This window comes from Ursus maritimus, unplaced genomic scaffold (genome assembly GCF_017311325.1).
Source record: "Ursus maritimus isolate PB19 unplaced genomic scaffold, ASM1731132v1 scaffold_1, whole genome shotgun sequence".
NCBI classification, from domain to species: domain Eukaryota; kingdom Metazoa; phylum Chordata; class Mammalia; order Carnivora; family Ursidae; genus Ursus; species Ursus maritimus.
In genome coordinates, this window is record NW_024423343.1 from 76,569,956 (window position 1) to 76,596,263 (window position 26,308).

General features: G+C 38.9%; 1 pseudogene; it reads right to left on the bottom strand.

Moving 5' to 3' along the window:
• Positions 1-17,177: 17,177 nt before the first annotated feature.
• Positions 17,178-18,111, bottom strand: LOC103659846 (annotated as a pseudogene).
• Positions 18,112-26,308: the final 8,197 nt, after the last annotated feature.

A 26,308-nucleotide genomic window follows, 5' to 3' on the forward strand; every position in this document is an offset into this window, starting at 1 on the left:
TTCACTTTTGGTGTTCATTCTATGGGTTTGGACATGTGTCCATCATTATGGCTTAATAGAGATGGCGTATTTTCACTGCCCTAAAGATCTGTGCTCCATCTATTCATTCATTCTCTTCCCCCAACCCCTGGCAACCACTACTCTTTTTAAAAATAAAAAAAAAAATATTTTCTTTATTTGAGAGAGAAAGACAGAGATAGTGAGAAAGAGCACAAGCAGGGAGGAGAGGGAGAAGCATGCTCCTCACTGAGCAGGGAGCTTGATATGGGGCTCGATCCCAGGACCCCAGGATCATGACCTGAGCTGTAGGTAGCTGCTTAACTGACTAAGCCAGCCAGGTGCCCCAACCACTAGTCTTTTTATTGTTTCCATAGTTTGCCTTTTCCAGAATGTCATAGAGTTGGAATCTTATAGTATGTAGCTAATTTCCTTTTGAAGAATTATCTCTCCTTCTAGAAATTTTCTACCTTTAGGGGATTATCTCCCCCAGGAGTAGGCATGTGACTCCAGCTAAATTAAACAGACTCGTATGGAATTTCCATTACTGGAGTGATGTAGAAAGGTTCAAGATGAAGGGTGTCTGGGTGGCTCAGATGGTTAAGCGTCTGCCTACAGCTCTCAGGTCATGATCCTGGGGTCCTTTGATCCAGCCCCACATTGGGCTCCCTGCTCTGTGGGGACCCTGCTTCTCCCCCTGCCCCCGGCTCCACCGCCACTGCTCCCCCTGCTTGCGCACACTCTCTCTCTCAAATAAATAAAATCTTAAAAAAAAAAGGAAGGTTCCAGATGGTGGGGAATTATTCATTCCAGTGATGGTATTGTGATGAGAGTGTTGATTAATTCCCTTTGCCTTGAAACTGCCCTGATTCTTGACCTTTTTCCAGCTTGTTTCTCCAGTCTTAGAGAACAATTTTGTGTGTTCTCTGATATCCACTTAATACATTTATCTTCTGTTTAGTGTTGGTTTCTCTTACTTATAACAAGCAGCTATCTAATTCAGTGGTGATTCCTAGAGTACATTAGGAATGTTCCATCTATTTAAATGCATTCCTTCTTCTAACAGTTCTCCTATCCTCCTTTCCCTGCTTTATTGAAAAAATACACTTTAAAATTTGCTTTTTAGTTATGTTTATTGTCTGTCTCCTCCTCTAGAATATAAGCTTTATGGGTGCAAGCATTCTTTATGTAAATATGTTTCTTTACATTGTGTATCTCAAGTACCTAGGGAAATTCCTGGAACACAGTAGGTACTCCAGAAATATTTGAATTTAATAAAGTTTCTAAGCCACAGTTTTTGAAGTCTCTTGATTGTCTCTGTATGGAGCAATGCTAAGTCACAGTTCATTGTAAAACGCTGGCCTGTTTTTGCTGCAGATGGTTTTGGCATGTTATTACCATGTAGGTTGGGAGAAAATGTAATTACATGGAGGACAGTAATCAGTGGCTCTCCACCTCCAAGGAAATAAACAAAAAAAGTGAGTGCTCAGATGGTTAAGTTGGACATGGTCTTCTAGATCTTGATTTCTAACATAAACCCACTTTACTTTTAAGGGAAATTTTGGAAATATTAGTGTCATAATAAGGTAAAGGTATACTTGACCAAAGGACTCAAAAATAAAGCATTCATTTTCATAAAAAAATATAAAAAGTTAAAATTTGCACTTATTCCAACAAAAAGACATAGCACCTAGCTGAGACTGAATGTTATAATCAGGGGGAAGGCCTCAGGTTTGATGAGGACAGCCAGAAGAAGATGGCTAGGAAGTGATTTGAGGTGTCATTATAGAAACTAAGCTCAGAATGAGGTTATTATTAGAATGTTACAGTTGCTAGTGGAGGGTAAATTGAACAACTTATCTTAGACAAGGAAGGGGAATTAATATTTATTAAGCAAGTCTTTTGTTTCATGTAATACATATGCCTTTCATATGTTTTTTTCACATTATCCTCAAAAGAAGTCCATGTCTTAGCACCTTCATTTTATAAACAGAAAAACTGTGACCCAAAGTCTAAATCTAAATCTCAGGTTAACCTATATCTCCTACTCTTCCTACTACATCCTCTCCAACACAGGAAATTGAATCTGAAACTATAGAGAACAAACTACAGAAAACAAAGATGGTAGATTGAATATGTGCAACAGCTACTACTCTTTTGTCAAAACCCAAACCTTTCTAAAACGATTTTTTTAAAGGCATAAGCATGTGAGGACAAGAGAGCAAGAGAGGAACAGCAAAATTTGGGAAATTGATAAGCAGATGGAAAAGTGGTAATTGACTAAGCAGACAGACTTAAGATAACCGAATCCCAAGCTGGCAGTGGAAAAAGTTGAGTAACAAATTGATTGACACTGTTGAATCAACAAGGATCAAGAATTAGAGGGAGCCTGGGTGGCTCAGTTGGTTAAGCGTCTGCCTTTGGCTTGGGTCATGTTCCTGGGGTCGCTGTTCAGTGGAAAGCCTGCTTTTCCCTCTCCCTCTACCCCTCCCTCTCCGCCGTACTCTGTCTCTCGCGCTCTCTCTCTTAATATAAATGGAATCTTAAAAAAAAAAAAAAAAAGAATTAGAGCTGATACCTGTGTAAGTGAAAGGAGAGTGGTCTAATTTTGAAGCAGTAGGCTCCCCAGATCTACATCCACCTCCACGGAGCTTTCTGATGGCTTGCTCCTTTCATATCCTGGAAAACTGAAGATACCTTCTCTGGAGAATGTGATGCAGAAAGTCACTGGCGGATCCCATGCACATTTCAGGACAGGGGCCATACTGAAAGCAGGGGAAAAAGCTAAAGTTTGCATACTCAGTAATGAAGTCACTGTCTTTCCCTGCACATGTCACAGAAAGCTGGCAGCCAGGCCCATAGCCTGTAGGTAGGGAATTCAGGCAATTATTCTCTGGGGATCTGAGCAGCCCATGGATCTCCAAGAGAAAAGATCTGATGATAGCATCAGGGATTCTTTACTGAAATAGCTTGCCTCATCAGAACTGAAGCCCACGCAAACTGGCCCCACTTTTGTGCTCAGAGCTTCTAGTCAACATTTAAAAAATTTCTTGAATTTTTAATTGTGGTAAAAATATATACAAAGTTTTCCATCTTAACTATTTTTAAGTGTGTAGCTCAGCAGCATTAAGTATATTCATATAAATGTTGTACAATAGATCTCCAGAACTTTTTCATCTGGCAAAACTGAGTATATCCTTTGAATAACTCCCCATATCCCCCTACCCCCACCCCGGCAACCATCATTGTTCTGTCTCTATGGGTCTGACTACTTTAGACACTTCTTAAAAGTGGAATCATGGGGCGCCTGGATAGTTCAGTTGGTTAAGTGGCTGCTTTCTGCTAGGGTCATGATATCAGGGTCCTGGGATTGAGCCCTGCGTTGGGCTCCCTGCTCAGCGGGGAGTCTGCTTCACCCTCTGCCCCTTTCCCTGACTTGTGCACTCTTTCTCCCTCTCTCAAATAAATAAATAAAATCTTTTTTTAAAAAAAGTGGAATCATATAGTATTGTCTTTTTGTGACTGGCTTATTTCACTTAACATGATGTCCTCAGGGTTCATCCATGTTGTAGCATGTGACAAGATTTCTCCCTTTTTAAAATTTTATTTTATTTTTTTTTATTAGAGAAAGAAGGGCAGAGAGAGAGAATCCCAAGCAGGCTCCACACCCAGCATGGAGCCCAACGCATGGCTCCATCTCACAACCCTGAGATCGTGGCCTGAGCCAAAATCAAGATTAGGACACTCAACTGACTGAGCCACCCAGGTGCCCCAAGATTTACTCCTTTTTAAAGTCTGAATAATACTCCAGTTTCTAATCAGCTTTGGGCATTCCACTCATAAATGTGTGCAGACAATGTACAATTATCAGGCATCAGAGGAAAGCCTCTTGCATGAAAGATTGAGAGACACAAATAAACATAAAATACCAGATTATTCAGAGATAAGATCACTTTTTAAAAGCTATCAATTAAAATATCAGAGAATAGAAGATATCACACAGGAAGCAATAATGGAATAACCTTTTTTTTTTTTTAAAGAATAGTAAAAACAAGAAAAAAACCCCAAATCGTTCCCTGGAAAACCTCAATGGGGGAAATATCAAGCTGGTGAAATTTCTCAAAGTGGAGAAAAAGGAAAAAAACCATGGAAAATAAGAGAAATAAGATAAAACTAGGTCAACAGGTCAGAAAAATTGCAAGTCCAAAATAATAGGAGTTCTAGTTGAGAGAACAGAGCAAGTGGAGGGGAGGTAGTCAACAAACTAATATACAAAAATTACCCAGAATGGAAGGGGATGAATTTTTCAGTTTAAGGACCCAGGCAGTTCCTTACAAATGGCACGCAATCATGAAATGATGGGACAGTGAGAGCGCTCTGCAAATTTATAGAGTGTTAAAAAAAAGTTAGAAATTAGAATGATATTAATATCACAACAGCAGTGCTGGAAGCTAGAAGACAATGGAGAAACATCTTAAAAACTGTGATAGAAAATGATCTCCAATTTAAAATTCTATACCCAGCTAATTTATTAATTATGTATCTAGTGAGTATTAAACTTGTGAGTAACGAGGCTCTACTTTATCATTTCATATACTGGGTACTGTTAGAGAAAATAAAAGAAGATAGGTCACTTCTCTGTGTTTCCTTTTTGTGTTGTTTTAAAATAAAGTTTTAATTTTAGTGTATTTCAGATTTACAGGAAAACTGTCGAGATAGTACAGAGTTCCCATAACCCCACACCCAGTTTGCCCTTATGTTAACATCATATATTAGTATGGTAGATTTGTCATAACTTGGGAACCAGTGTTGATATGTTGGTCTTTTGTCAGATTTCCTTCATTTTTATCTTACGTCCCTTCTCTCTTCTAGGATCCTGTCCAGGATACTACATTACATTTAGATATCGCATGTTTTAGACTTCTCTTGGGTATGATGGTTTCATGGACTTCCCTTATTTTTGATGACCTTGATAGTTTTGAGGAGTAGTGGTCAGGTATTTTTTAGATGTCTCTCAATTGGAATTTACCTGATGTTGTTTTAATAATTAGACTGGGGTTATACATTTTTGGAAGTAAGACCTCAGAGGTAAAGTGCCATTCTCATCACACCCTATGAAGGGCATGTAGTATCAACATGACTTAACCACTGTTAATGTTGACCTTATCACCTGGCTAAAGTAGTGTTTCCCAGGTTTCTCCATTGTAAAGTTACTCCTACTCCCCCTTTTTCTTACTGTACTCATTGCAAGGAAGTCACTGTCTGTAGCCAACACTTAGGGGGTGGGAGTTAGGCTCCACATCCCTGAGGGTAAAGCATCTATATAAATTATTTGAAATTCCTCTGCATGTTAGAATAGTCTTTTCCCTTCTTGTTTATTTATTCAATCATTTATTTATATCAGTATTGACCCCTGGATATTTATTTTATACTTTGGGTCATAATCCAATATTTTTATATATTTTGTTCTGTATTTCTTTTGTAGCACTTATTTTAGAGATGCTGTGTCACAAAGACCCAGAATGTTCCAGTTGTCTTTCTTCTAATCTAAGCCTAGATCCCAAAGCAGATAAAATTGATGTAGTGAAAAAATGCTCTCCTACTTGTACACAAGTCACAGGCTTTTATTAAAATAAATGCAGTCAACATTCTCTGTTAGCAGTGAAAACCGTTCCATGGAAAGTACAGTGCCTGTGGAGCTTACGATCCATTCACTTACGGTAATGCCATTTCCCCTGAATTAGGTCTGTTGAGATGAATTTATGTTGTAGTTAACCTGAGCTGCTATAGAACTTGAGCCATTAAAATGCTTCTTACTGTACTGATTATCATTTGACTCATATCCCTGTCAAGCAATATATGTAGGGAAATGTGTTTTCTTTAATTTTGAAATGACTTTATAGCAAAGAATTATATTTAGAGTATATAGAGCTTCTTCAGCAGGTTTATAAAAAAACAATCTTCAAAAGATTTAGATACTAACTGAATATTTCTTTTGAAAATAGATTTGTTGTTTTCATTCTCGAATGAATTTCTCTATCTGTGGTCCTCATGGACTTAGACTATATACCTTCAATCATATAAAGTACTAGAATTGTTCGAAACAAAGACTCACGACAAGTCATTAACCTTGGGAAGGTTAAACAGAACAATGTAGAGCAGCAGCAGAAGAACAACTTAAATGTGAATGTTTCTTAAATTTCATCATTCAGTGTGAGGATTTCTATAGGTTGCCGGTATAAGTCATTTATCAAATTGCTCAGTAAGATATCTTAAAAATTGAGAATTAATTTGAAATTAATCAAGCACTTTTAAAGAACCTGTCATTTTTTTCTCCTTTAATCTGTTAATGTAATAATTTGCATCAGTAGATTTCCAATCTAAATTTTTTATGTTGACCGTTCTTGTATTCCTGTGGAAAAATGTTAATTGGTTCATAGGAAATATAAATTATTTGTTCCTTGAGGACGTGGCAATGCTTTCTTTTAAAACCATCATGGGCCACCATCCTTACTATAGGACAGATCTTTTAATACTTAAAAACATTTCTTCTATGTTTATTGATCTATGTAGTTTAATGTCTTCTTGAGTTAATTTTGTTAATTTATATTTTCCTAGGTGGTCACTTGTTTTATCTAGATTTTCAGATTTATTGGTATAAAGTTGTACTGTGTTATCCTGAAATAAAAAATTATATTCTTTATATACATCTTATATTATCTTTCTTGATCCTGTCTTAATGTTGTTATTTGTGTTTTCTTTTTATTTAAACTTGGCAAAGTTTGTCTATTTTACTGGTCTTCTCTAGTAACCAGTTTTGAATTTACTTGATTTATTGATTTCTACTATTTTTTTTAGTAAATAAGATAACACACCAAATAACCATTTAAATAACTTAATCGTTTGTGGGAAAATTTTTGACTGGTAATGTACTGGTGATGGAAAAAAAATTCAAACAAGTCCTGCTTCCCCTCCCCCTGACAAACATAAAAGTTTCACGTTACTTAGATTTCTCAATTCTCTTTTTTTAGTAGGAGAAAAACTTTACTCTATAGTGGTATTCACAGCTTTGCAGACTTTCAAGGTCTTCGGATATATCCCATGAGAATGCCAGTGGTGTTTTGTCTTTAACAAACTGGCTTTGATGGAACTGCAAGGATCCCATGTGTAAGAGATGACTGCTGCTTTAGTTATTACTATCAGCTTCTCCATAATGTGTAAAATTATAAGATGATAAGGAGAATATATAATGGGCAGGGGAGAAGCCCGTGTGGGTAAACCAACTTATATAGCAAAATAGGTAAATGATTTTGCAGTTAAATTATGTATCCATTATTGAGTCTGCACCTAAAATGCACAGAAGACTGGCTTCTTAGTAATATTTGAAAATAGCTGTATCAGTTCTTTACTGCCTCTGGGGCCCTTTTATGACCATCTCTGCAGAAAAACTTCAATAATGAGGGAGAAAATAAAAATATTTGCATTTGGAATTAAGTTTTGCCATCACTTTCTGTTTCCCTTCTTTATTTTTACTGATATGCATTTGTGCAAACATGAAAGCTATTGATTAGAACAATAATTTTGTGGCCCACAGGACATATGCCAAATCAGCCTCTTGTCTGGAAGCTGGACATTTATCTTTCCAAGCCAGGCTAACACCTAATTGTCTCCACGTTGTGAGAAGTGTAAAGGCCATCACGACAATGGGGCAGAAAGTTTAGCCAGTTCGATTTATTTAACACCTCATAATGCTCTGGAGTTTTTCTTCACTGCCCAGGCTTGTAAAATTTATTATGAACCTTTAATCCCTCCCCCCGCTTTCCTGAGAGTTGTAAAGTGAATAAAAAACAACAACAAACAGAGTCCATAAAAGCGTTTCCACCGCAGCCGCACATGTTGCCTTGCATGTGCTCAGACTGCAGGCTTGTCAGTGCCTTAAAAAATTTGTTCCAAATGTGTTAGTCATTTTAGACAGTCTTGTCTAGATTCTGGCTTTCTTGTGTGAAAGAGATGTTAACAGCAAGTCGATGTTTGTGTGGATTATATTCCTCATTCTGTCTTTGCTTTTTAAATATTTCTGTTATACGGATAATATAGTCACACAATAAAAACCCCAAATATTATTACTTTTACCATAAAGACAGTACATTGTGGAAAAAAATTCAAGTATTGCAGAAAAGACTAAACTAAAAGGTAAAATTCCCTGGTTTTCATCTCTGTGTTTGCTCCAAGATACTTTTTTGTCTTTTTCAAGTGTGAGACATGAATTTTGACCAAGAGTGTCACTGATTACTTCAACAGGTTGGACTATATTTACAAAAACCAAAGTAATTAGTCATCAGTAGCCAGATTCTAATGGCAGAACAACAGCCAAGAAATAAGGAGGGCACGTATTGCATGGTGCACTGGGTGTTATACGCAACTAATGAATCATCAAACTTTACATCAAAACCCAGGGATGTACTGTATGGTGACTAACATAATGTAATAAAAAAACATAAAAAAAAGAAATAAAACAAAATAAAAACCAGGAAAATTCCTAGAATGTTGAATTACTAGGTGTCATTTCCAAAGGCAAAAAAATGATGACTGACTTCTCCTTCTATCCTAGTAAAGAATTAATAGTGCATATTATTACCCTAAAGGGGGAAGATCCTTGCTTGTGAGTGACATTGCACCGTTTGATTTATCATTCAAATGGACAAAAGGCATAAACCAGAACAATCCTGGATGAACCAGGGCATGTGGTCATCCCACATATGTTCAGTCTATTCGTTTTAGCATTGATTATGTACTGCTTTATATGTGAAATCTTGTTCTACATTTTAACTTACCAGCAAGTAGGCTAATAAGCATCCCACCGAATGACTAGTAAGAATTGATATGTATTGATACGAATTGAATGATTAGTAAGAAATAATAGTAAGAATTCAATGTGGTTTTTTTTTCTTTCCTGATTGATTAACAAAGACCTTAATCACTTTTAAGATTTTTCTCCTTCTGTCTCCAGACCATCAGTCTCTTACCTGTGATTCTGTGGGTTGTTGGGTTTTTCAGTCTTCTTTCAAAGCTTCTGAAATTGCATTGAGACACACATAGGAGACCTCTCTACCTGATTCAGGCAGGTCTGGATTGGCTTCTAATTCTGTGGCCTGGAATGTCTGGCAACCTGTACCACTGAATTAATGGTCTCACCATATTTTCAAAGTGGATGGTCCTATCCTGAGCTGCTATTTCTCTTGGGATAAAGTTATAGTCTCTAATGCTTGTTTGCTTGGCATTCCATCCCAAACACGTGGATAAAAAACCAGATTTAAAGTCAGGCAGGATAAGAGGGAACAATGATGACTATTGGAGGAAAAAAACCTAATTAAAAGCCTTTTTTTTTTTTCATGGCAGAACTCTTTTTCACTGGAATTTTTTTACTTGCCTTAATAAGTTTGAAAATGATTCTGCACTTACTTTCCCATCCCCTTCAGAGTTGTATAACAAGAGTCTTAGCCTGCTAGAAAGACTGTTGGGGAGACAAATGCTTGGGAAAATAAATTACCATATAGCATTGTAAGAACAACAATAGACAGACTTATGATGATTCCTGGAGAGAGTGACAAGCTCTGTGAGGGTGGGAGTGGTGAATGGGGTGTGATGTCAGGGCAGGTGGATCCTGATCTGGGTATTGAGAGATGGATAAATCCATATGAAGCATAGGCATAAAAGGATCATGAAAGAATTGTATGAGTGTAAAAATCCCATGACTGAAACGTTGGGTGTTGGAACTACTGTTAAAATTGATTTGTGTGGCTGGTTACGTGTGGAGGTATGAAACTATGAGTGATCTCTTTATATACCACATGTTTGTGTAAAAATTGAACCAAATAGTATTTGAGTGACTATTTTAGTAACTATAACATTGTTTAGAAAGACATAAAAATAGTTCATATAATTAAAAATACATATGTACAAATATATGAAATATACATTTTTAATGTATGCCCACAATTAGGTTCTCTTTTTTCTAGATATCTGTTTTTTAAAAACTGTTTCAATCTCCATGGAGATGCCATATTTTGCAACAAAGTAAGGTCTTTGAGGTGCCCCAAATTTATAAACCTTTGTCCAGAGATTATAACTTCCTTAGTGAACCATAAACCACATATGCTCAAGGAATTAAAGGTACTTATGGGGTTAAAGCATGCTTCAAACTCCCAAACAAGTTTGTAAGTACTTTTCCAGAGAACCACTTGCCTAAGAAAGATTATGCCAGCTCTCCACACAGCAGTGATTCGCACCACTGAACTCAGAATACCTGACGACTAGCTTTCCTCAAAACGGAGATTTGATCCTTTGTTTGTTCATGATGAGAATATATTGTTGGACTATGGTCCGGGGATACTGTGGGTTAGTAAATGAGGGAATTAAGGGTTTTAATTTTCCTGGTTAAGATTTATTACCATCTTTGATATTGCTATAACTAAATATAGGATGTCTTCCCATAATGGTTTGATTTTGGTTGGTTCTCAGTGATCTAGACCCACTGGTAGTTTGTGTAGAGGATTGACAGTTCTCCAACTTTGCTTGGTGCATGTCACGACTCTGGTCCGTGGCAGGAAGTGACTCTGATCATCTTGGAGTGGGCTTATTCCCTTAGGTCAGTTTTTTTTAGCTTTACTGCCGAGAATGACTTTTTTCTCAAAACTCTATAAGGCTCTTTCCGTTCTTCAGCCCTTTTCTTAGGGGAGAAAGAAGAGATGTAGTATAGCACCACCCTGTGGGAATTGATATCGGGGAGACCAGTGCAACAACATGCTGATAATTCTGTCTACTACTGTTGTCAGTAATAAAGTCCTTGATCTCTGACCTAGGAGTTTCATGTCTTCTGCCAGCACCCATGAAACTGTGGCAGGCTAAAATGTTAGTTTGCAAGATGGGTAAAATCTGACTATTTACAGTTTTGACATTTCTTTTTTGAGACTCTGTGGTCTAATTTCTTCGCCCACCCGTTAAATATGGATGTTTCCCAAAGTTCTGCCTCTGGCTCACTGCTTTTCTCTTTGCTCATCCTTTCCCTGGGTGATTTTATTTAGTCTTGTGCATGGTTCTAAATGATAGAGGATGCCTTCCAAATCTGCATTTTTAGCCTCAAACCCTCATTTGAGCTCTGGACTCATATATCCAAGTCTGATACTCAGGGCACCTCAAACTTAACATGTCTCATACTAACTACTTGTACCTGCCTGTGTCCTTACCTCCTTTAGGATCTTTACCTCAATTGGTGGTATAATCGTTTACCTGAACACTGAAGTGATGGTCCTTGACTCCTATCCTCCTATGAAACCCCCACATTTTAGTCCCTAGTACCACTGATTTTCCTTCTTAAATCATTTTCACTTCCAGCTTTATTATCACTACTCCAGTTTGAGCCCCCACTGTTTGGTTCTCAGTCAAAACAGTGTATTAGTCAGTGTTCTCCAGAGAAATAGAATTCTATATACATAAAGTATATCTATATCTATATATCTCCAATAGAAGATAGATAGATGGATAGCTAGCTAGCTAGATTTATTATAAAGAATTGACTTATGTCATTATAGAGGCTGTTAAGCCCAACATCTGGTGGTGAGGGAGACCTAGGAAGAGCCAATATTTTAGTTCAAAGGCCATCAGGCAGGATGGAGCAATGTTATAGATGAAGTTCAAAGGCAGTCGGCTAGAGAATTCTCTCCTGCTTGAGGAAGGTTTGGCCTTTTTATTCTATTCAGGCCTTCAACTGACTGGATGAAGCCTGTACACAATATGGAAGTAATCTGCTTTACTCAAGTCCACCCACTTAAATGTTAATTTTACCCCCAAATACCCACATAGAAACACCCAGCATACTGTTTGATCAACTATCTGGGCATCTTATGGCACAGTCAAGTTGACATATAAAATCAGCCATCACAGATAGCCTCCCAAGTGGTCTCCCTGTTTTCACTTTTGTTCCTTTCAGATTTGTCCTCCAAAGGCATCTATCCAAAAGACAAATCAGATCACATGGCTCTTCCACTTAAAGCTGTTGAGTGATTCCGTATTACCTGCTAAACTCAGCTAACGTGTAAAGAGCTAGACTCTTGCTTTGCCCATATCGCTGCATATTAATTTCTTGCCACCCCCCATCTGACATACTGTGCTTTGTTGTGACATTTAGTGTTATAATTCCTTGGACACATAAAGCCAAGACTTCTGCTCTTCTAAGTGGAATTCTTTCCTGCTCCCCGGGCACTTGGCTAATTTCCACTGCTCACTAACTCAAAGGTAACTCAAGGGTAAAACTGAGGAAGATTCCTGGCTTTCTCTGATTCCCCAGGGCCCTCTCTTCTGTGCATAATATGCTGTCCATGTTTTTACCATAGGTTTACTATGTTATATTTTAAATAACTGTCAGTCTAAACATGGGACTGACAAACCAACCTCTTTTATAAGGGAAGAGACTATGTCTTATTTATCTTTGTAACCTCAGTGTCTGAATAGTGTCTGACATAGTGTTGCTCAATAAACGTTGACTGATCCACTGACTGATTTGAAGTCCATAAAAGCTCTGTATTGGAGTGGAATGGAGAAAATAAAGGAAGAGAAAACAGAGATCTGCTCTAGTGAAAACAAAAACTAAAACAAAAGTTAAAGGCACCATAAAGTTTTAGATTTTTTGGGGAAAATAACTTTAAACAACTTTTAACAAGTCAAGAATTTTTTTTTTTAAATTTTATTTATTTGACAGAGAGAGACACAGCAAGAGAGGGAACACAAGCAGAGGGAGAGGGAGAAGCAGGCTTCCTGCTGATCAGGGAGCCCAACGCGGGGCTCGATCCCAGGACCCTGACCTGAGCCGAAGGCAGACGCCTAACGACTGAGCCACCCAGGCACCCCAAAAATTCAAGAACTTTTTGTTGAGCATTAAGAATACCTGTAAGGCAGTGCCTGACTGGCTCGGTTGGTGGAGCATTTGAGTTTTGATCTTGGGGTTGTGAGTTCAAGCCCCACGTTGGGTATAGAGATTACTTAAAAATAAAATCTGAAAAAAAAAAAAGAATACCTGTTGGACCAGAGGCTGTGTGTAACTTTCTTCATCATGATCACAAGGCCATTTCCTTCTCTGCTAGACATCCGCAGAGGGTTGGGGTTGTAGTGCAGGGATATGCCTGAGAACTCAGGATGGGAATAAGTGATAGTTGTCATACTAGTAGGTAAGATCAGCTGACAGTTCAAAAAATTATTATTAATCATTATTGTTATTTTTGAAAGATTTCAAATGCCTGAGAACACTATAATTAGTGGTTTTTTTTTTTTTTTTTTGGTTGCTTGCACTTAATACAGAGGCATTTTTGCTGCAAGGCACTATTTAGTCCATACACCATATTCTTGGGCACCTGAAACCATGGCAACCATGATTTCTGATCATTTGTAGGCAATTTAATTTGGCTTAAACTTTTAGAGGCATTATTTTGCCAGTTATTTCTGGAAATGATTTAAAAAACACTCAAAATGCATCAATTTTTATTTTATTTTTTTCTGAACCATTAGCATTATATATATATGTGTATATATATATGTATATTAAGATTCTAGAGGTAGAAAGTGATTTATAGTCATAAGGTTATCCATTTGCATATGGACCATTTACTTAGTCTTTGAAATAGGGCTCAAAGAATTCAGTGTAGGGCAGAGACGGGTATTATATTTTATTTTATTTTTAAAAAAGATTTTTTATTTATTTTAGAGACAGAGCATGAGCAGGAAGGGTAGAGGGAGAGGGAGAAAGAATCTCAAGCAGACACAGCACTGAGCTCAAATCCCAATGCTGGGCTCAATCTCATGATCCTGAGATCATGACCTGAGCTGAAACCTAGAATTGGCCACTTAACCGACTGCGCGACTCAGGCATCCTGACAGGTATCATCTTTTAAAAGAAGTCATAATACCCCTTTTTTCATTTTCCTCTAAGTTAACACTATGAGGAATCCTTTTTTTTTTTTTTAAGATTTTATTTATTTATTTGAGAGAGAGTGAATGAGTGTGAGTGGGAGAAGGGGCAGAGGGAGAAGGAGAAACAGGCTCCCTGCTGAGCAAGGAGCCTGGTGTGGGGCTCAATCGCAGGACCTTGGGATTATGACCTGAACCGAAGGCAGTCACTTTACTGCCTGAGCCACCCAGTTGCCCCTCAAGTACTTTTAAATCCTGAAATGCAAACTGAGATAAACAAAGACAGTTACTGATGGTTTCACACGTGTGTTGGAAAGTAGGATGGTACCATTATTTTTTAAAGCTTTTAACTACAGGAAAAAAATATGTCCAATTTCTAACAAAAATCTTTTTTTTTTTTTTTTTATCCACTATCACTGTAGCTTTTCTGTATACATTAGCTGAATCATCTATAGGTTGTGAAGATCGGTGTCACAAAATAACAGGCTGGGTTTCAATCCTAAAAGCTCAAGAGGAACTAATGTCCTTCACAGGCTTCTCACAGTTGGAATTTAGAAGCTTCCGTTCAGAATGACTCAAGATAAATTCCCCACATTTGTCAAAACTTGTGATTATATAAGGAAATTTTTCTTCTATCCAATTTGGAAAAACAGTTTTGTTTTCTCATAGTCAGTGGGTGGGGGGGGGGTGCTAGTACTTCTTGTTGATAAAATATTTATAAGGCAATATTTTCAAAATTATACAATCGAGATGATAAACACATTTATATGAAATTTAATGAGGCCAAGTGGGAGTGTAGTTAAATATCTTCTTAGAAATCTTGGCAAGTTACAATGGAGATGAAGATTCTAAGTCATTTTAAAATAGGATTCAATAATTTGTTCTTTCAACCCTTTTGTAATTGTAGTGGGGAGTCATACAAAAAGTATAAATATTAAGATTCCTTATGCTGATATTTGTTTGGCTTGTCAGTGTCTCTAGAGCTTCTTTTTCTTTGTTCAGACCACACACTTGGCTAAATGTTATCATTTGCATTTTGATAATACACTGGGTTTGTTAGTGGCAGAAATATCTTTATAAATAAATTAGAAGAAATTTTAAGATGTTTCATCTCTGTATGTAAACATCTATTGGCACAAAGAGCCCCATGTCATCAACAGAACTTTCATACTATGGTAGAGTTTTGTAATATTCAGTAAGGAAACATTAGTAATTGGGCAAAGAGTGCAAGGAGTCTTGGTCTGAGAAGACAATCCTCCATGGGGCTGATGCCCTTCTAAGGAACTTCTATTAAGAACTGAGGTGGTTTTTTGTTTTTGTTTTTTAATTTCCAGGTCATCCTCTACATTGTAAGAGAAACCCATACCTTAAATATAAAATTGGCTGGTATAAGTTATTTTTAAAAAGTTCATTTTGATTTTTGTTTTTTTAAAAGATTTTATTTATTTATTTGACAGAGAGAGAGGCAGTGAGAGAGGGAACACAAGCAGGGGGAGTGGGAATGGGAGAAGCAGGTTTCTCGCTGAGCGGGGAGCCCGATGTGGGACTCGATCCCAGAACGCTGGGATCATGACCTGAGCCAATGGCAGACGCTTAACGACTGAGCCACCCAGGAGCCCCTCGTTTTGATTTTTGAAGCAAGATTGTGTGATAGACTTTTAGTCTTGCTTATTTATTTATTTATTTAAAAAAATTTATTCATTTATTTATTTTTGATGGGGGGTGTTGGGGAGAGAGTGCACGTGCGAGCCAGGAGAGGAAGAGGGAGAGAGAATCCCAAGCAGACTCCACACTGAGCGTGGAGCCTGATGCGGTGCTCACTGACATGACCCTGAGATCATGACCTAAGCCAAAATCAAGAGTCGGATGCTCAACCAACTGAGCGACCCAGGCACCCCTGGTCCTGCATTTTAAAAGCTCCCCCCACTTCCCACCTTTTAAGAAACTTCAGCTTCTGTCTGCCCGACCATCCCTAATGTCCTTAAGGGAGCTGGTTTTCCTGAGTGTGTCTAGGATGCCCCCTTTTTACCTGGCCATCCTCATAAGTCACACTAAACTCAGGTGCCTTATGGCAAGGGTAGCTTGATGTTCTCTTTCTGAGTGTCATTGGACAGTAGGATGCATACTTGACCAGTGCTGCTGTGTAGCATCTCTTGGGTCCTGCTGATGGAAAGACTTCCTTTTGGCTGGACTGATGATTAAAAATTCAGTATCCTGAGGCTGCCATGCCAAGCCTTGACTTCTCAACCATCATTACGTACTGCCTGGAGTGCTGAGAAAGATTTATCTCCACCCTTTGGCTAGAGGTACTCCCTTTCTTTCCCATTGGATTTGAGAAGTTGAAAACAGGCATCAAACACCACTTGTCCTTTTATTGTGTTCTGTAAGTCTGTGTTCTTGTGTAAAGGTAAAAAAGAAGCTGCTCTTGGTCTTACCTAGGACCTAGAAAATTCATCTGAAGTCAGGCTCATTCTCTCTGCCTGATAGGGTCATTGTGATCTCATTCCATTCATTATCTAATTTCTCAGTCCTCTTCTTAATGGATCAGCTCTCTTCCTTCTGATTTCTATGGATAGATGACGTCAGAAGTTACACAAATGATTACAAAGTAGGTAGGAAAAAAACAAAGCTCTATTTCTTTAATAGAAGTTCCATTTTAAGCCACTATTCTCACTTGGCAGTGGAAAATAATCTTGTCACCTTTATGTATTCTAGTCAACTGCATTTTAAATGTTTCTTTTGTGTAAATATTCAGTCAGATTTTGCATATTATTATCTCAGCTATTCCCAGCTCTGCCTCCCAGTCTTCTCTTTTCCCTACTCATGGTCCTGCTTCTGTTTCACTGGGTTCAAGGTTCCATTAGCTGGCAGTGGAAGGAAGAGAGGGAGTTTACTTATGTGGATAGTATATGGTGTGACAGCACAAAGACTGGTCCACTCCCTTAGTCTCATTTCTTGCCCAGATACCAATGCAGTCCAGCTATTGATGTCCATAGTTGAGTCTCTAGACATGGAGGATGTCCAACATTGGCTCCTGTGTGTGTCATGGTAGATGATCTTCTGTGTCCAACTGGTGCCTTTTATAACATAATGCAGGGGATCCCCTCCCCTCTTTTCAAGTTTTTGCTGATGTGGTTGTCTTCATCCCCCCCCCCCTTTTTTAAGAGAAGTATGTCTTCTTTTCTTGTTTCACAGATAAAGTTGGATGAATTGGTGATTAGTCAGGGAGACCAAATACCATATCCTTGTCCCAACTCCTCCAACTCTTCGTTTATTTCATTCATCCTGGCTGGGGCTGTGGCAGCAGGAGGTGTAAGAGTGGTGGCCGCAGCCACGGGGACAGCAGCCACAAAGGCAGATGGATCAATCAAGAAGGCCTGGATCTTTGCATCAAGTAGGAAGGTGTCATCAGCCTCTGCAGAGACAAAGCCAGTACCCACTTGTATCCATTAATGATAGAAAGGGGCACTGATGCAACAGTTGGCTAACCTGTCTGCAGACATACACTGACTACATTGCGGACACCTTCCAGGAAGTGAGAATGCAGTTTCCTCTGTGATGTCAGGCACTTCAGGGTTGTAGATGCTGCCATTGTCAAACATGTGCTGGATAGTCGGCTCCAAGGAGATGTTCAGCATGTTCAGCAATGTGGTTTGTTGGCTCCCACTTTGTCTCTAGTCTTAATCAGCTGCATATCACTCAGGATTTCACTGGTGCCCCTGAAGATTTTAGTGGTGATGCCTAAAGCCCGGAAGATGGAAGTCTTCTCAGACCCCAAACCAGTGTGCTGGGCTGGCACAGTAACCTCACATTGAGCTATAGCTCCAGCTGGCACCTTATAGGCCAGCAGCATGTCCCTGATCTCAGTGAGGTCCTCCTTGGTGAACACAAAGCCCACATTCTGCCAGGTGGGAAGTGACAGTTTCTCCAGAGCTCGGTTGTTCTCCAAATGCCCTTGGGTGGCCTTTGCGCATCATGGTGTTCTTGGCCATTAGCATAACAACCTTCCCTGGGGAGGGACATGAAAATATGCTGCATCTGCTTGGAACCTACATTGTGTAATCCCACAGTGAAGCATTTTGGATAATCATTCAAAAGTTGGATGATCCGAAGGACGTAGTTGGACTTCCAGCCTGCCCTGTCTTCCCTGAGCATCACGGTGGTGTGTCAGGGATTGCCACGTAGGGTTTAAAGACAATGTCACTCTCATGAGGATGCTTGGAGAGACCTCCTCATTCTTTTGGCTGGCCTCTTTTGGGGCTAGCAAGCTGAATCATCTTACCAGATACTTGCAAGTATCTACTCTAAGTTCACAAAAAACCTAGAAATCCCCGCTCCCTCAGACTTGCTGTTTAGGATACCAGAGGTGATGTTTGCTTGTTCCTTTTCCTCTCTGCTGACCCTTTTCTCAGGCCTGCCTGGCATCCTCCTAGATATGCTGCTAACCACAGAAGTGGTTGGCAATCCCCTCCACCCAAAATCACCCTTACACTTCTGGGGAGATGCTCTTAGGCACCCAACCTCCCCTTGGGATTACAGTAGGAAGTGAGGAGTGGGATGTCCCAAATATGGCTTTTACTTTTTTTCTTTAGTATGATTTCCCAACTTGTTGTGTATTTTGTCCTCTGGAAGAGAAGGATAGGAACATAGAATAAATCTTCATGTCCTCTCCTGACTGTTTTTATCTTGCAACTAGCTGGATGTGCACTGAGCAGTTTGTAACCTGAGTCTGTGTGAGTGTGTGTGTGCGTGTGTGTGTGTGTGTGTGTGTGTGTGTGTGTGTTTGTGTGCGTTTGTGTGTGTTGGGTGTTTGTTGTTAAGGGGAGGAGGGAAGCTGAAATCATCACTCTACGTTTCAAATTGCAGATTGATAGGAATGACCCATTAGGGAGAGAAGATTTGATGTAAGAGAGGGGAGAGCATTGCTGGAGTGATTCCTTAAACAGGAAGAAGGGATGGTAGCTAGTGCTCTGTTGGTCTGCTGGCCTGGACCTTTTGCCTTTTGCCTTTCAGTTGAAAGTTTCCTGCCTTGATCACTCTTGCCTGATTATTGCTTTTGGTGTTCTGAATAATGCAGCAGAGTGCTTAAGTTAAGGATCAGAGAAGAAATCAGAACTTTTGACAGGTCCAGATTTTGGGCTTCCTAGATTTTTCACAATAGGTTTGTATTGTGAGTTTAAAGTAGCAATATTTAATCAGGAGAAAGCAATAAAAGCTTACAGATAATCATGGTTAGGTTTCTAGATTGATTTGTTTTCCTGAACAAAAATGCAAACTTCTCCCATAATGGTAATTGTTAGTGTTAGAGTTGGGAAAGCCATTGGTGCATGGACTCAGGATAAGTATAGAGGACTAGAGGGTCAACATCAGAACAAGGTAGAGAGTGTCTTATTGAAAATTACATTATTTTTATGTCCAGTGAGTCGTTGTAACATCACATTGAAGGATAATATCACAACTCTCTGAACCTGTAAATTTATGCAGCAGTCTTTCCTGTCTGGGATGAACGTGTGCATCTGTGCTTTGCTTTCCAGAATGAATGAAAATTATGCTTGTTTTACAACTGCATAAAGCTTAACATAATTGAATGCAGGTAATTGCTTTAAAATACTGTTCTACAAAAATGATATCATTCTAAGCTCAGAAAGAAAGGGGTAGGAAATCTCCTTAGGCTTCTCTTGCTGAATACACAGAGTCCTTAATAGACTATTTAGACCTATCAAGAGTCAGAAGTGCGTTTCTTTTAACGGAGGGATATGACAGACCATCAGGTCTGGCATCAGAGTGTTAGGAAGACACATCTGGGAACACCCAATAAAAAAAATGGCAATGTTAGGAGATCTAGCAAGAGACAAAGATGTCCAAGTGGAATGAAAGAGAATGTAGGCAGGAAGCTCTGGTGGGATTGGAAGTTGAAGACCAGAGGGGAGGGTGGAACAGAGGTAGAGGGTGATACCAAAAAGGGGCCAGGTGTCCAGTGGGGAAGGCAAGCATGACAGGTTTCACAGGTGGAAACAAAATGTTAGCTAGAAGCCTGTAGAGAGGTTAGAAGTAAAGTGGTCAGAATCCAGGGAAGAAATTCACTAACACTTATGGGGCATGAGAAGCAACAAATAACATGAGCTCAAAATGGGATTCTAAGCTCAAAACATTCTAAGACAGAGACCAGTTATGATCTTGGTGTGATGGAGATAAATAGGTTAATGTGACTAAAGTGAGTAATGTGGTCAAGTTATTCTAACGCTCGGCTCTCTAGAATATTTCACACATACAGAGGGAGGACTGAAAAATTAAAGAACAGAATGTTCACAAAATCTCTTAGAAGTGGAAGGAAAATATGAGTGATTTCATTTTCTTTTTGCCTCTGTATGCTTTCTAAATTGTCTTAAATGAATGTGTTATTTAAAAAAATAATAATATAAAAATTTAAAAAATTGACCCAAATGAAGTGCAGTATATTTGCAGAGTTTGAGAATTTGTTATTTTGTTCAGTGACTGGTGACTGATTCTGCCTAGAAGGGGCACAGACGTAAAACTAAATTATTGGAGGACACAATAAATTCTCTTGGAATTCTGTAAATTTCCATATTCAGTCTGTTTGCCTTTTATCATCTAGTGGAAATTTCTTAACGGACTGGTAGAACAGGCACTTTGTTCCAAAACAGTCATTTAGGTTGGGTCTATCTGGGACAAGATGAAATAAGAGTTGGAAATTATTGAACTGAGGTGATTAATTGGAAGGATTCAAGCTGAATAAATTAAGATTGGACCCCAATCCCTGTACTCAGCTGGATATTTTTTATTGGCCGATTGAGCCCATAATGGGATAATGGAATAAGAAGAATGTTGAGCTTTGTTTTTTAGCTCATTTTGCAAATGAGAAAAGCCTTAGGCAAAATTCCTTTTGTTCTTAATGCCAAAATATTTCACCATTAACCCAACATAAAATGTATTAGATAATAATTTTTAAAAAACACTGGACCAATAAACCTCGTAATTTTTTTTTAAACCTTGTAAAATTTAAAAATGTTTCCTATACCAAATATTTTCATTAACCCCAATGATATAAGTAGAGCCAAAGATATTAATAATGAAAAGATAAACAAAACCTTCTCAGTTAAAGCTTTTATTCATACTTCAGGAATTGGGTTATAAGAAAATAAATATTTGGTTACATGAATGAAATTGACTATTCAAATGTATTACACACACATGTACGTGACTAATTACAATTCTTTGGTCCAGTTGGAAAGTCAGTTTGAATAGCAGTCATGATTTTAACCTGTTCTTGTTCGTGTGCTTCCTCTGAATTTTGGAAAGGCAGAGTTGCATTAGGACAATAATTGGATGGTTTGGCCATAGACTTGGATGTGAGTTAACTCACATGCTGTGTCTTTAATTAATGCAAGGCCAGTTGTATTTAGCAAGGGATAACAAATGGGCCATTGTCGTGTTCAGTAGATTCATACCACCCTTACCCATGGGTTGGGTGGATAAAGATCACAAAGGAGCCCCTAACGAACATAATGATGCTAAATTGACCCTAAATGTGCCATTCCCCACATAAGCACCAATTGAGGTTGTAATATGGAATTTATCAGGACTCTGCTAATTACAAATCCTTTCCAGTCTTTGCTAGAGTGAAATAATGAACCTCGTTTAATATTGTCATTAACATGCTGTGAGCCCAGTGATTACTCTCAGTGTGACCCCTAGGTGGGCGGTGGACATCCATGTTTTTTGATTCAGTTATTTGCTCTGTCATGAAGGCTTTGGGTGAACTTACTCAGGCTGAACAGAATTTAGTTGTTAGGAGGACAGGTCTGGGATGATTAGGCCAAAGCAGCCTTTCATTTATGTTTTCCCATCTTTTATGTTCCACTTAACAGATACAACTCCTGATGACTCCAGCCCAGAAGTACAGATGTGCCATTTTTTCCTAGTTGATCCTACCGTTTATCCTCTCCCGTATATTCGCACAGGCTTTCTTGCTTCTAGGTGGTAGTTGTGAGACTGCTGTAGTCACTCCTCTCTTTTACGGGTGTGTGTGGGGACACTGTCAGCAACCACTGCCCACTGCAGCCTTGGCTCCCCTGTAGCTCTGTCACTGACATGTTGGTACTGGTGCATTGACTGGGCATGGTCGCTGAGCCTGCATAGAACTTGAGGCATTAGAATGGCTTCACTAAACTTCCATTCCAAAGTGGGGTGTCCTTTCCTTTTCTTTTTCTTTGCAAGGGGTTAAGCTGCTCAAACCCAGGGTCCAGGCTACATGGAATCCCATAGAAGCCCTGGGCCCTTTCTGTGTGATCTTTTATTTTTTGTTCTAAGCAATTGGTAGAATCTAAACAAGTTTGTCTTCATGCTTTCCCCATGTCCTCCTGAATCTGTCCATTTAGGATCAACTCTCAGAGTCCCTAACCGGTGAATGCAGTTTGCAGAGAGCCCACAATAGCTTCTTGTGAGCTGCTGTGAGCTGGCACCAGCTCACCACTCTTTATGGGTATCTCACACTTTGTGTTGTGCTCCTAATTCCAATTAGAAAGGAAGTTAAAATTCAGGGGAGTCAACAGTAAAAAGCTGTATCTTGCTTAATGCAGTAGAAATGGCCCAGAAAGTTGCACCTGAATAGAATATTTATTAATCATCAGGGAGGTCATTATTTCAGAGAAAACTGTAGTGAAAAGCTTAGTAAAGCAAAGATTTCAAAAAAATTTTTTTTTACGAAATAAACTATGCCTCCTGATTTATCTGATTTATACAGTTGGAGTTTATGTTTCACATTTTCTTTAAAGTAATATATACCTATAAAACTAAAAAAAAACTTTACAGTTTTATGGGGGGCTGGGACTTGAGCAGGGAGCTCTCAAGAGTCTTTCATTTTTTCAGTTGTCTCCTTTCCTTCACATGGAAAGATGACTGGTTTCTTTGGCAGCTTTTGACAGGCGCCTAGGAGTCACCTGCAAGGACAGGTTGTTTTCTGTGGAAGAATCTTGTGTTTCTGTTTTGTCATGTACTTCCTCTGTTTCTTTGAACAGAGGCATGAGGAAGTAGGAAAGCTGGATTTGGGAGCTGGTTCTTCTCTAGATGGCTGCATGATCTGAACAAATCGATGGCCTGAGTCTCCTTTTTTATTTATTTTTATTTTTTTATTTATTTGACAGACAGCCAGCGAGAGAGGGAACACAAGCAGGGGAAGTGGGAGATGAAGAAGCAGGCTCCCAGCGGAGGAGCCTGATGCGGGGCTCAATCCCAGCGACCTGGGATCACGCCCTGAGCCAAAGGCAGACGCTTAACGACTGAGCCACCCAGGCGCCCCTCCTTTTTTAAATCAGTAAAGTGAGAAGAGTCTGCCTAATGATTGCTAAATTTGTACCTGGTGGTGCAGTTTTAAAAAACAAAAATAAATGTGAGTGTCCATCTTTGAAACCACCACCAAATCATGAATTTCTCTATTCACATTCAAATGCTAACTGTGAAGGACACATGTATTGTGCATTTATGAAGGCAAAAAATGGCACAGAACTTCTGGGAAACTTACATATTTAATAGAGCTAAACGATTCATACCCAGTAGTAGCAAACTGTATTCTTGAGTAATGGTGGAATATATTTTCTCAGGTGATAGCTTAAATTCAGTTCTACTGGGGCTTAATTAAGGAGTGCTGTCTGTAGTCATGAGCAATTCTGTGGAATAAAATCACTGAAGAAATAGAAATGCTCCAGAAAGCAATGCTAGTCTTTGGCATTGGAAGAATAATCTGGTTTGTTAGTTTGGGTTCTTAATTTTGAAGGAGATTCAAGGCTCTTTTGAATGGACCAGGGGTGAATCCCAGTGGTGTTGGCCTGTTGGAAAGAGCCAGGGAAGTTGATTTTGTGTCTGGGCTGTTGGGCAAGTTCCCGAAACCAATTTTCTGCTGGAAACGGTGTGTATCCTTCTGGCAACAAGCTGCTTGAGCAATGAGCTGTCACATTTCAATGCAGAAACCTTTTGTTTGGCAATAAGATAATTTTAGTTCTTATTCTATTAGGAATCTATTTAGAAATTCAGCATAAATGCATTTGGAGTTTACTAACTTCTTCATGGGGGAGCTAAGGCCCAGAGCAAATCATGTGTATGTGTGTGTGTGTGTGTGTGTGTGTGTCTTCTTTCTCATCAACCCCTCCTTCCATATGCCGTGTTTTGATACAGGAAAAGGAACTCCAAGGGCAACCTTGAAAGGTGGTTCCCAAAGCACAGTATGTGCAGAGTGCAGGGAAGCACATCCATTCCTGCCCTACCGATGGAGGTCAGAGAATGATTTAGAAACTGAATCTGTGTGTATCCATTCCTGAGGTTTTGTTGGCATCTACTGGCTTTTGCACTAGATAAGCTTTATCAGCCTTCTCAGATTTAAACATCTAAGATACTAAGACAAAACTGGAAGTATTATAAGGGATGTGCTTGGATTAAAATTGCACAGAGGTCTACAAAGACAGACCATCCAATCCTCTTTATTTTTATCTTTGGTTTTTATAGTATAAAATATTGCCCATTTGTTCTTACATGTAACTAGAATGGCATTTAAGCATATTTTCCAGTATCATTTTGTGATACTTTATTTCTTATGCAAGGAAAAACAGACATGACAAAATTATATTGCTTTTAAGGTGGCTTAGATGCATGTCTTCTAACATTGAGCTTCGTGAGCAATGTAATCTGAACAGAATCATGGTGTCTTCCTTCCTTACCAAGAAATTCCTGTTCACTTACTTTATTTATGTACCAAGAGAGACCAAACTGCAGCTTTCCTTTACATTTCCTTATATTTTCTCTGTTCACCTAACCTTTCAACAACCCTTTTGAATTCAACAGAGCATGTAATTATTGCACCATATAGAAACAGTTGGGGGAAACAAATGGCATAGTGCAAAAGGTGTAATTTATGGTGGTAAGTCATCCGGAAAAAACGTGGAAAGAATGTTCAATTTATTTTAAATATCTTAATACCATTGCCTTTTTTTCTTTCAATTGTGCACATTAAACTCTTTGTGTGACACATGAAAAATTATTAAACACAAGCTTATATAAAAATCCAGCAGAAGTTGCTATAAAAATTAAAATGTTCCAATTTAAATGACAATAGGAAACCAGCAGGGTTTAAGGCATTTATTTTCTTGGTTCAAATATGTGAGTATAACTAGAGCCAAGACCTTTCATTTGTCAGGAGCTCAAATAATTTCTTATGTTCTTCAATCTCAGAGAGATAAAAGGTGCGATTCTGGCCTTATCGAGTTCCAGCATGAAGTAAGAGTGTGTGTGTGTGTGTGTGTGTGTGTGTGTGCATGCGCACACGCACGCATGTGCATGTGTTTGTATGGTGGTAGAATGGAAGTACTACTGACATTTTGATGTTAATTTTACCTGAAAGTCTGATGTATAGAGTATAAGACTGTAGCAATGTGAAAATAATGCGCTCACAGTCATATCACATGTATATTCATGTATATGTATGTGTGTACCTTATAAATTCGTAGGTAGCATACTAACATTTAATTCGGGAGTTAGGACTTTCAAAATAAGCAGAAGTATAGTATATGGGGAAGCATTATTTTGAAGTGTCTACTTCATTTTTTAGGCTATTTGGCTTGTATTAAATCCCAGGGCTCTAGTATGGTTTTCTCCCATGTTTTAGCTCAGGTCCTCTCAACACTGGATTCAACAGAATCATCAAGGGAACTTAAAAAAAAAAAAATTCCAACGCCAGGACTCCATCTCTGGAGATTCTCATGTAATTGTTCTGGGAGTGGGGCTGGGCATTGCTAATTTTTAAAAGCTCCCTTGATGAATCTAATGTGCAGTCAGGGTTGACAGCTACTGCTTTAGCCATGTGTTGACAAGCAGTCACGGGCAATATCTCACAACCACCACATGGTGATCTTGAGTTCCCAGGGATGTTTTCTGCCATGGTGACTGTGGAGACCTAGAACTGCTGAGGTCTGCAAAAGGGTGTCATCTCTTGGGGCGCCTGGGTGGCACAGCGGTTAAGCATCTGCCTTCGGCTCAGGGCGTGATCCCAGCGTTATGGGATCGAGCCCCACATCAGGCTCCTCCGCTATGAGCCTGCTTCTTCCTCTCCCACTCCCCCGGCTTGTGTTCCCTCTCTCGCTGGCTGTCTCTATCTCCGTCGAATAAATAAATAAAATCTTAAAAAAAAAAAAAGGGTGTCATCTCTAGTTGGGACTTGAGATCTCTAGTTTCAGGCAAAAAGAACCAGAAAGTCAATGCAATGGAAATGACTTAGGAAGAACTAGGCGTTAGGTGATGTGCACAAGATTATAAGCCGAGGTGGAGTCAGTTCTTGAGCCCAGAT